Below are 11,584 nucleotides of genomic sequence, written 5' to 3' on the forward strand. Positions count from 1 at the left end.
ATTAATTATATAGTTACTTCTTCAAAAAAGTAACTCAGTTTGGCAAACAAAAGTTTTTTGCAGCTATTTTTTTTTAAATGCAGCCAAGGCGTTTTTAAATAAACATTTCAAACTATTTACAGAACAATCAGCTGTTCTGCATCAAATTTGATGCCACACAAATTATTTGTGCCACTCCAAAAAATTAATTCTGTCCACTATGAGATAAAGGAGCACAACAGCCAGATACCTGCAGGCCTGATGCATCACTTCTGTAACACCTGTAACATTCAGCAGTCGCCTCATTGTTCTGACACACACAACAAAACTATTAACTACACTACACACTAACACAAGATTTGCGCTAAACGTCTCAAATCTCTCACATCTCAAAGCACCGCCGTCACTCCTAAAACTTCCCCCCGTTTCTTAACAACTAGATGCCACGTTGCCATATCATTTTTTCATTGGTCGACATGGTACTTTTTTGAACGAATAGGAAAGGGAGAGGGGGGTGGGGGTTTGTCTTTGCTCACAGGTGGAGAGCGCTTTCGAGCGTTTTCCTTATAAAACGTCGTTTTTACCGTTTCTTCCTGCAGTAAATATAAACAACGCTAGTATTCAGGAAGAAAACCAAACATTGCATATATTTTTATCATAACTCTGGTTTTATGTGGCCTATCAACACAATTTAAAAACTGGTATAAAGTCCACACTTTTTCCGTCAATTGTTCTGTCTGTCCTGCTCACATCTCCAATGGTTGTACACGTTGTCATTAATGTGGCTTCACTCCACATCAGCCATGCTGCTTTGCTAGCTAAAACACCGGTGTCGGCACATAAGGACGCTGTCATAGCCTGTCAGCGACGTTGATTAGCTGCGTATATACGAATGTGAATCGCATTATTGGCTGGACTATGGGATAAGGTGGCATCGTTCTAATCCCATACGGGAGCAGCCAGCCACTTACTGACTAACACTGCAAAACAGAATTGTTAAAGTTTTAATTTCAATTCAGGTTAGATTTTTTTTTGTGCGCAACGCAGATTTGCTGTGCGCAGTGACCGTGCCAGCAGTGCGCAATTGCGCATGTGCGCAGCTTAGAGGGAACATCGTCCTACCAGACTCCTTTCTCCCCATAAATTCAAGATGTTGGCGAGATCCTATTTTACGTACCATTATGTTTTCTAAGAAAACAAAGACATTTTGTTGTTTTGGTACAAATTATACAAACAAGTCCCCCCAAAATACATAAATAAAAGAACTTGAGTTTCTGTAAAGGAGTGATTTCACACATCACTTGCCCACCTGTAGAGCCGCCCTTGTATTATGTATACATTTCATTTTGTTTGTTTGTTTATAAATATTGAAACAGGTTTAAATCAGGTTGGAACAGTTGTAGTTGGGTTGCAGCATGTGACAATAATCAAAAGCTACACTTTAGCTATTAGCAATGGCTCAGGGTCACTGTAGCCATTAATTTTACCTGAATCCTTTGCAAAAAATCTTTATAGATTTTACATCATTGTCCAGAGTACTTCCCTTATTATTTATTCCTAGTGCTATAACAATAAAGTAATTAAAATAAAAAAATAAAGTAAAAAATATAAAATAATGTACTTATGGGGATTCAATTTGTTTGACTATCCAGTCTATGCAGGCAGAAAGTTTGTTAAATGTTTAAACTCTAGAGAGACAATCATTTTGCTGCTGTAAAATCAGCACTTTGTCATATTTGAAATATAAATCCATATTTTTAAAGGGTTTTTTCATAATATCATAATTATAATAATTCATAATTATGTGGATATGCATATATTTCACAAAAAATATCTAATAAGTCCTCCAGAAAGGCAGGAAAAGCCCTTGAACTTACTTTAAAACTAAATATGTTCCCTAAACAAGGGACAGACTAAGATCCCTGACACCCTTACCCAGCCAGCTAGTAGCTATGACCAGCATTACTTGTGCAGTTAATAAAAGGACAGCTAATATTAGTGGCGCTGGTGCACACACAGCACACCCATTTGTTTCAATTCGTCAGCTAAGCACCGCTCAGACGGCAAAAAAAAATACGCGCGCTCTTCGTTCCTGGCTCGTAACCAGCGCGCTCTGCAGTCAAGGGCGATCATTGGTTAATGGTAGTCATGTGACTGATGCAAGCCAGATCCTTTTATTTAGCTAAACTGTGATTCATAGTTAAATAATATTGTTGAGGGGTGCAGGTAAGACCCCACACGCACACACACATAAATTAAATAAATAAAGATTAAAAAATTGCCTCAAGAAAAGGGCAGTTAGGGCACCAATCAGGAAAGGGGCAGGTGCTTTAAACTTCCTCTCTTTCATCCTCACTTCTCTGGTGCCTTTAGTTAGAAAAACCCAAAAAAGCAAACGCTCAGTCGTTAAAGAACTAGTTGTTACAAAGCTGACAAGATGAGAAATAGGCACATTTCAGTCAATCACATATTTTCCTTTCTCTCCCTCTCTGTCCTCCTCTCTCAGTCTCTTATACAAACCTTAAATGTTGTAGTGAATAAAAAAAAAAAACAATTGAATACAGGCTGCTGTTGTGATTTGCTGTCACCGGGATCTGGAGCTTTACTGTTACAAACACTGAAGACAAATTCAAGCAGAATATGAATAGAATTTTTAACAAACTAAAATAATTAAGTAGATCAGCTCCTTGGCCGGCAACTCCCGAGCAGAGTGGTTCAGAAAGTTAAAATGAACCGCTTAAATCTCTAACGATTTAAGCTACAATAACTAACTTTAAAAAAAAAAGATCATTAGAGAACACATAAAAAATAAGCAGAATCTTTGTAATTAAACCCAACGCATTATCAGAACAGTCTGAGCTTTCGCTGTATTTCTGTTAAAGGGTGATTTAAGTCTGCATCACTGATTTTTGTCATAAAATTGCCTCTTCGTTTTTTTTTCTACCTAGGAAAATATAAGAAAATACTAAAAACGATATTATTACTACTATTAATATAGCAGTAAAAGTATTTTTAGAGGTGCTCTCGTAACGCAACGTTATTTAAGGGCTATAGTTTTATTGCAGTGGGTGAGTTTAACTGACTGACACGCAGAAGAAAAAGTTATTTGGAGCCCAGATGGTGTGAAGGATGAGACCAAAAACAGAGAATTTGTTAAGGAAAACCAAAAAATGTATTGAATATATTTGGGGAAAAGGGAAAGTGGAACAAAATTATAAATACAAAACTGTCGTTATTTATTTGTTTTTGAAGAGCAAAATAACTTGAGCCCTGTCAGAGGTCGTTGCCATGGACACGCGGTGGCAAACAGCTGAAAGCGTCGTTTAAACCTTCTTTGCTTGTCTCGTCAGTGTGTTTTCTTCCGTCAAAACCTAACAAGCTCTTCAACCGCAAACAGCAAAAGTATTCAACGTTAAATTTCGTGTCTAGAAAGGATTTCTTTTGTTTAAGGTAAAGAAAAAAGTTAGTTTTTTACAATGACCCAAAGGTTCAACTACCAAAGAAATCCGCTAAACATTGGCGCTTCTCGCCAGCGTGAGGATGTCGTCAACGCCCTCCGAAGAATAAACCAAGACTTCAGAGACGCATACATGCTGATGAGACGTCTGCATGGTCTCTGGGAAGAAATTCAACGCATCCAATGGGATCTTATTGTAAAATCTAAAAGCGAAGCAGAGCAGAAATACAAGGAACTTGAAGAACGTTACAAACAACTGGAAGCAGAAAAGAAAACAGCGGAGGAGCAGAAGCAAGAAATGGAAAATCCAAAAGATGCAAGTGTAAAAGTGAAGCCAGACAAAGAGGCCGAGAGTCAGAAAAGTGTGGAGGAAATGTTGGAAGACCAGCAGGAGTGTAAACACATGAAAGAGGAGCCTAAAGATGAGGAGGAACAATTGGAGCAACTTAAGAAGAACTACGAAGTACTTCTGCAGAATTATGCAAACTTGATGGAGTTGCATGGGCAGAGAAAATGTAGTGAGCAAGAGACAGACGCCACAAAAGACCAGAAAAATCAAGAGAAGCAAGAAGAAATGGAAGTCGAAGAGAAAGAGAAGCCAGAAAAGAAGGAAAGAGGTAAAATGGAGATTGTTTAGGAAGTTTTTTTGCTGAAAGGAAGCAAAGAGGCCTTGTTGAAGAGGCTGCTGAACTTTAAGACACGAGACCCTTTGACCTCCTTTCTGCACCTTCCTCTGATAAGAACCTCACCTGCAGACCCCATACATCCTTCTCCGCACCCTCAACCTTCCTCCTTTCATCTCTTCACCTCCACTCCCCCAGCCCCTCTCCTCCACCTGCAGGGAGGTGTCCCGTGTTAATGTAATTAAAAGCATCAAAAAGAATTCTGCTCAGCGTGTCTGTTTCTCTGTGTAAGTTACTTTGGTTGATTAACGTGAGTTTTTAGTTTGTCACATTAAAGAACAAAGTGGGAAAATACATTGTACAGATACACAAACGGTTTGGTTTAACTGTGTTTCTGTGTATAAAATGATCTCATCATATTAATGGCTGTTAATTTAATAAAATTATATGTTCTACTTCACTTCCAACTTTACCAAAATATGAAATACTAAAGTTTATTTTCCGCTATTGAATCAAAACAAAGGAAATTTTCACCGTCAATAAATTTGGCTTATCTCAAATTTGCAGCTTACTAACTCAAACATCTGGGAATGTGTTTGAGATCATAACCTGTTGACTTCTGGGTGTTGTTGTTTTTTTCTTTTTAAACATAGTATTTGAATGAATACTTAGTGTACACCACCACTTCCTTCAGGTGCTCCCTGGGCATACACTGTGCTATTTCTGGCCCATTTTGAGCCGATTTTTCAGTCGTGCGACCGTTTTGGGAAACGGCCGAGTTTCGCCTTAATCGTGTGTCGTGCATTGTGTTGTATATGTAGCCCTGTCTGCAATTATTCGGGCTTGCAGTATAAAGAAAAGTTAAGTTTACGGTTATAAAAAATGGTTAAAATATAAATAGTTGATAAAAGGTTTAAAATCATATGCTTGGGTACCAATGTATTTCATTTACAGTTAAGAGTCCAATAAATAAAAGGGTTTCATGATTTAAAGTTCATTTACTGTGCAGAAGCAATATGTTGGGGTGTAACCTAAGTTTGTTTACCCATCTAATGTCAGTTACCTTAATGTTGTATTGTCATTGGTTGTTGTGCTGACAAGCCAGTCAATGTCACTCTTCTCTGTTATGGGGGCGGGACGAGTGGTAAAGGTTTGTGTGAATCTGTGGAGCCACTTTGGCTCAGTGAGATGAGTAACTGCCTTAAGGCTGGGAGACCCAGGTTCGAACCATCGACTGTAGAAAACATTGGTTCGAACCCAGCTTGCGACACAGAAGCTAAGTCCGAAGAGAGAGATGTCGTAAGGCAAACGTGGTGTGGATTTTGCATCTAAGTGTATCATTGAGGTCGACTACCCGTGGTCCTGATATTACTTAATTGTGATCTGCAAGTGGTAAATGAGAGTGTGTGCCTTGACATTTGTACTGTAACTATTCGTTATAGTGGTAAAATGGCGTGATCACAGGAGATTTATTCATGAATGTTCAGCCAACAAATCTGCAGCATGCGTGATGCTGTCATGTCAACATGGAGCAAAATCTCTGAGGAATGTTTCCAGCACCCTGTTAAATCTATGCTTCAAAGAATTAAAGCAGTTCTGGAGGCAAAAGGGGGTCCGATCTAATACTAGGAAGGTGTACCTAATAAATTGTACACTGTATATGTACTAGCATTTTCCACCTATAATACAGCGCTGCCACAAACAATATTTTCCATAATCTGTAAATTAGATGTGGAAATCAGAGCATAATCTTTAATATGATAAAATCACAATATGTTGCCTACAATAACAGTGATGTCACAATATATTTATGCTGTGATACTCATGTATATCATGTGGTAACACAATCATCTATGACACATAACAATATTTTAATAGGAAGAAAATCTCAGCGGGTAAAATATTGGAATTATATATGAATTCACTCAGCCATGGTGTTTGTGTGTTTTATCACTATAACTTAATTTCAGTAACCTGTCAGAGTTAATTAGCTGTCTGATTTGTTCCCCGCCCCCGCTCCCCGTGACTTTCTTCTTTGCTGCAAATTCTGTGTTACCAGAAGGAGTCATGAGCTAGTGACTGTAGTAAGTTAAATTTACTGGGGAGTCAGTTTCAGAGTGCCTACATCTTTTAATTTAAATATTGACATAATATTGATGTAGATGTCAACACATGCATCGCAAGAGAAGGAACAATCATTTTACTGTGTCCATGGAATGTTTTTCCAAGCAATTAATCAATAATCAGTGATTGGATAATCAATTAGTCACTGGTTGAGGATTATTTTATGCCGATCAGTTAGTCATTTCAGTAGAGACATTATTAAGTATCTAATTTGGTTAAAAGGGCAAAAACAAAGTCCACACGTCAATGTTAAATTAATCGTTTTAAAAGTAACCTCTCTAAGGTTTTCCATGGGAGTCTCGTTAGGTACAGGATTATGGTTCATATTGTTTGCGGGGTCCTGACAGGCATGATGTAATTTACAGGCATGTTCCCACAATCAGAGTTAACAAGGCGAGTTCTCCAAGTCAGGAGTAAATCGCCTTCACTGCTACGACAACTGTAAATAATCCCTGCGTGTTTGTTGCCAGTGATTATGAAGCAATACATCTGTCAGTGTAAGTGACAAAGTCAGACAGAAGAGTGTGTGGAGCCGAGCGATGACTCATGCATGCTTAATATTCATCAGTCTAGTGGTAGCATCACACCATGAGGTTCTGTTACTAAATTGGTGCTCCATAGCAATCGACCGCAGAGCTTGAGTGTACTTTGTCTAAAAAAAGAGACACTGTGTGTGTAAATGAGCGAGACAGAGACAGCGTGAGGATGCAAGAATAAGCAAGTCATTGATAACGCGTTGGCTACAGGGCTTAGCAGAAACGAGAGAGAGAGATGACACGAATCATCTCCCGATGATTGGATCGGCTCTTCTGTCATACTTTAATCACTTTCAGCATCCAAATGACATGAGTGATCGCCTGCTTTTTTTTCCGAGACGGCTACATCACGGAGTCCTCCAGCATGACATTCAAATTGATGAGGCCTCCCAAGGTTACTGATCGTTTGCCTCCCTCTGTTCTTCTTCTTCACTTTCTTCCTCCTTTTCTCAAATCACTTCTGCTTTTTTTATTAGTATGAAGCACAGGTGCTTTATCTTGCCAAAGCAAAGGATGAAACTGTCTTGAGGGAAACATTCATATCTACTACAGCCTGACTTATATTACCAGGAGGACTGCACTTGTTATTGTCCTGGCTCACGGATGTGAATAAGCACAGATTATTTAAAAACCAAAAACACACACTTTCTGCTCTCAAACATGTACAAACACCTGTTTGAACACATTTGTAGCTTTATGAAAGTTTTTAAAATCTTACAGAAATCTTAGTAGAAATGTGAATTTTAAAAGGTCGGGGTGGTTATCAGGTAGGAGAGAGCTGGCCAGTTGCATTTTGAGAAGTGCCCTTCAGTTCGAAAATTGGAGAACTGAATATTACAAGTTGGGCCCTGCTTTTCACAGAGAAGCCTCTCCTGCTTTCACTGAAGTTTTATCAGAATGGTGGCAAATTTCTTGCAGTAACATCTCCCGTAGGCACTTGCATCTGACCCTCCAACTTTGGGACCACCAATGTTGTATAACTGTGCCAGTAGCAGCTTTTAACCACTAGCAGCAGTCTTCTTTTTTAATCTGGTGGAAATGCGTTTAACAAGTTCTAGAAAATCCAATGGCACCAAGTCGTTGGGAAAGCTTTAAGAACGTGATACCCATCTTGCCCTCAGGTGCTTCAACTTTGACCAATCTTGTTTTGATGTGTCTCTTTGAACTTATGGAAATGTAAAATTGAATCAGAGTTGTGCCCCTTTGAATCTAATTTTTCAGGATTATGTGTTTAGGATGGGAATGTAAAAATGCACGGATGCTTGGCTCTGCCTTTTGCAATGTGGAGGAACACAAGAGGAAGACACGGCGCCCTGATTCAGCCAAACAACATTATTTTTAAATGAATATGCAGGAAACGTAACATTATCCACATCAATTGCAGGATACAGTCCTCTGTTTTTTTCGACAGTAGGAATTTTGACTCACCACAGTAGAAGAAGCATGCTCTAGGCTCTCTTATCTTCCTGTACACAAATCACATATAACATTATGACCACCTGCATAATATTGTGTTGGTCCCCTTTTTGCAGCCAGAGAAGCCCAGACCCATCCTCCCACTAGAGTCCATGCCTTGATGGGTGAAGGTGTGGTATCTGGCACTAAGGCCAGTCAACACCTCAATCTCAGTGTGCTCCTTAAATCATTGCTGAACAATTTTTGCTTTGTGGCAGGGGGCAGTGTCCTGCTGGAAGAAACCACAGGCCATCAAGGAATATAATTTCCATTAAAAGGTTCAATTAAATTTTATTTATATAACCCCAAATCACAACAGCAGTCATCTCAAGGAGCTTTATATCGTAAGGTAAAGGTCCTACAATAAAACAGAGACAGCCTCAATCAAATAGCCCCCTCTGAGAAAACACTTAGTGGCAGTGGGAAAGGAACAAACTTCAGAAAGAACCAGGTTCAGGGAGGGGCAGCCATCTGCCGCAACAAGTTAGGTGGGAGGGGAGGAAGACCAGACAAAAGACACACTAAGAGAGCCAGAGATTAATAACTAATGATTAAATGCAGACCATAGTATACATGGTCTCCAGCAATGCTTAGGAAGGTGGCAAGTGTCAAAGTAAGATCCACACGGACCTAAGGTTTCCTAGCACAACACTGCCTCTGCTGGACTTGTTCCCATAGTACTTCCTGATGCCATACCATCTCAAGATGGCAGCCTCGTCGCGAGCTCCCCCAAGCAACAGCTGTTTTTTGTGTTTAATTTTACTTTTTCTTTATTTTTTCACGAGTAGCACATGTCTCCTTGTGTACGACCGACAAACCTTACTGGACATAAAAGATGGACTTTCTCATCACTTTCCGGAGTTCAAGTTTTGCAACACGGACCCTCCGTTTGCAGACTCCCCATTCATCTCACCTAAGACACCTTTGTTCTGGGCCCGTGGAGGCCGCAAACGCCGACGCAGAGGGAGAAGATCTGGCGTTCTGGTTCGACTGAGACGGCGCACTAACAGACCACCGTTACCCAGTTTATTACTGGCGAATGTGCAGTCTCTGGAGAACAAGCTGTGCGAGCTTCGGGCACGGATCTCATTCCAGCGAGAGATGCGGGACTGCTGCGTGATCTGCCTCACAGAAACCTGGCTATCGGACAAGGTACCGGACTCCGCAGTACAACTACCGGGGTTCTCTGTGCACCGCGCGGACAGGTCACAGGATCTTACTGGGAAAAGCAGAGGCGGTGGTGTATGTTTCATGATCAACAACAGCTGGTGTGATTATGCGAACGTGCACCCGGTCAAATCCTTCTGCTCACCGGACCTGGAGTACCTGATGATTAAGTGCCGGCCATTCTGGCTACCGAGGGAATTCACAGCAGTGATTATTACGGCTGTTTACATTCCCCCACAAGCCGACACTGACCGAGCACTCAGGGAACTGTACAGCGCGATCAGCAGTGAGGAAACCGCACACCCAGAGGCGGCGTTTATCACGACCGGGGACTTTAATAAGGGTAACCTGAAGAAAGTCTCACCAAAACTACACCAACACATCCATTTCAACACTCGTGGAGACCGGCTTCTTGACCACTGCTACACCTCTTTCCGGGATGCATACAAAGCCCTCCCCCGCGCCCCATTCGGCCAATCAGATCACCGCTCCATCCTGCTCCTGCCCGCCTACAGGCAGAAGCTGAAACAGGAAGCGCCAACCCTGAGGGCGGTGCACCGTTGGTCGGACCAATCGGAGTCTACGCTGCGGGACTGTTTTGATCACGCGGACTGGGAAATGTTTCACGTGGCTGCTAAAGACATTGATGAGTACACAGACTCAGTCTGCGGATTTATCAGAAAATGCGTGGAAGATGTCGTCCCATCCAGAACAGTTAAATCCTTCCCAAATCAAAAACCCTGGATTAACGGAGATGTACGCACGGCGCTGGCGGCACGGAGCACCGCTTTTGCCTCCGCGAACACATCGGACTACAAACACGCACATTACCAACTCCAGAAGACGATCAAAGCAGCCAAACGTGAGTACAGGGACAGGGTGGAGCAACATTTTGACAACCCTCGGAGTATGTGGCAGGGACTAAACACAATCACAGACTTTTGAGGGAAAACCAGCACACCGCAGACCACGGCCTCTCTGTGTGAGGATCTAAACGTATTCTACGCTAGATTCGACACAGCGAACACCATGAGACCGGACAGTGTGCGCACCGCGGATGACGTCAGTGCGCACACTGTGTCTGAGGAGGATGTGCGGAAGTGCTTCAGGAGGGTGAACGCGCGCAAAGCTACTGGTCCGGACGGGATTCCCGGCCGCGTCCTCAAGTCATGCGCGGCTCAGCTGGCTGGAGTGTTTACACACATCTTCAACCTTTCCCTCTCTCTGTCTGTAGTCCCAGCCTGCTTCAAAATGGCCACCATCGTCCCTGTACCCAAATCCTCCACCATCTCCTCATTGAACGACTGGCGACCCGTAGCCCTGACCCCCATCGTGAGCAAATGCTTCGAGAAGCTGGTCAGGGACTTCATCTGCTCTGCACTACCCGACTCACTGGACCCTCTACAGTTCGCATACCGCCACAACAGGTCCACTGATGATGCCATAGCCCTGACACTCCATGCTGCCCTGTCACACCTGGAGAAGAGAGACACGTATGTGAGAATGCTGTTTGTAGATTACAGCTCAGCATTCAACACCATCGTTCCCTCGAAGCTGGACAGGAAACTGCAGGATCTAGGACTGAGCAGCTCCCTCTGCAGCTGGATCCTTAACTTCCTGTCTGACAGACGCCAAGTGGTCAGACTGGGCAGCACCACCTCATCCCCCATCACACTGAACACTGGTGCTCCACAGGGGTGTGTACTGAGCCCTCTCCTGTACTCACTCTACACCTACGACTGCACGGCCACTAGAAACTCCAACATCATTGTGAAGTTTGCGGACGACACTACAGTGGTGGGTCTTATTACCAACGGTGATGAGACGGCCTATAGGGAGGAGGTCAGCGCCCTGACCCACTGGTGTCAAGACAACCATCTCACCCTCAACGTCGCAAAGACAAAGGAGTTGATAGTGGGCTTCCGGAGGTGCAGAGGAGTACACACCCCCATCACCATCAACGCCGCTGTGGAGAGAGTGAGCAGCTTCCGCTTCCTTGGTGTACATCTGGCTGAGGATCTTACGTGGTCAGTACACATAAACAGAACAGTGAAGAAGGCGCAGCAGCGCCTCTTCTTTCTCAGGAGACTGAAAAGATTCGGCATGAGCCCCCGCATCCTCAGGACCTTCTATCGCTGTGCCATTGAGAGCATCCTCACTGGATGCATCACCACCTGGTACAGCAACAGCACCGCTCACAACCGCAAAGCTCTCCAGAGAGTAGTGCGGTGTGCTGAACGGAT

This window comes from Pelmatolapia mariae, linkage group LG10_11 (assembly GCF_036321145.2).
Source record: "Pelmatolapia mariae isolate MD_Pm_ZW linkage group LG10_11, Pm_UMD_F_2, whole genome shotgun sequence".
Taxonomy (NCBI): domain Eukaryota; kingdom Metazoa; phylum Chordata; class Actinopteri; order Cichliformes; family Cichlidae; genus Pelmatolapia; species Pelmatolapia mariae.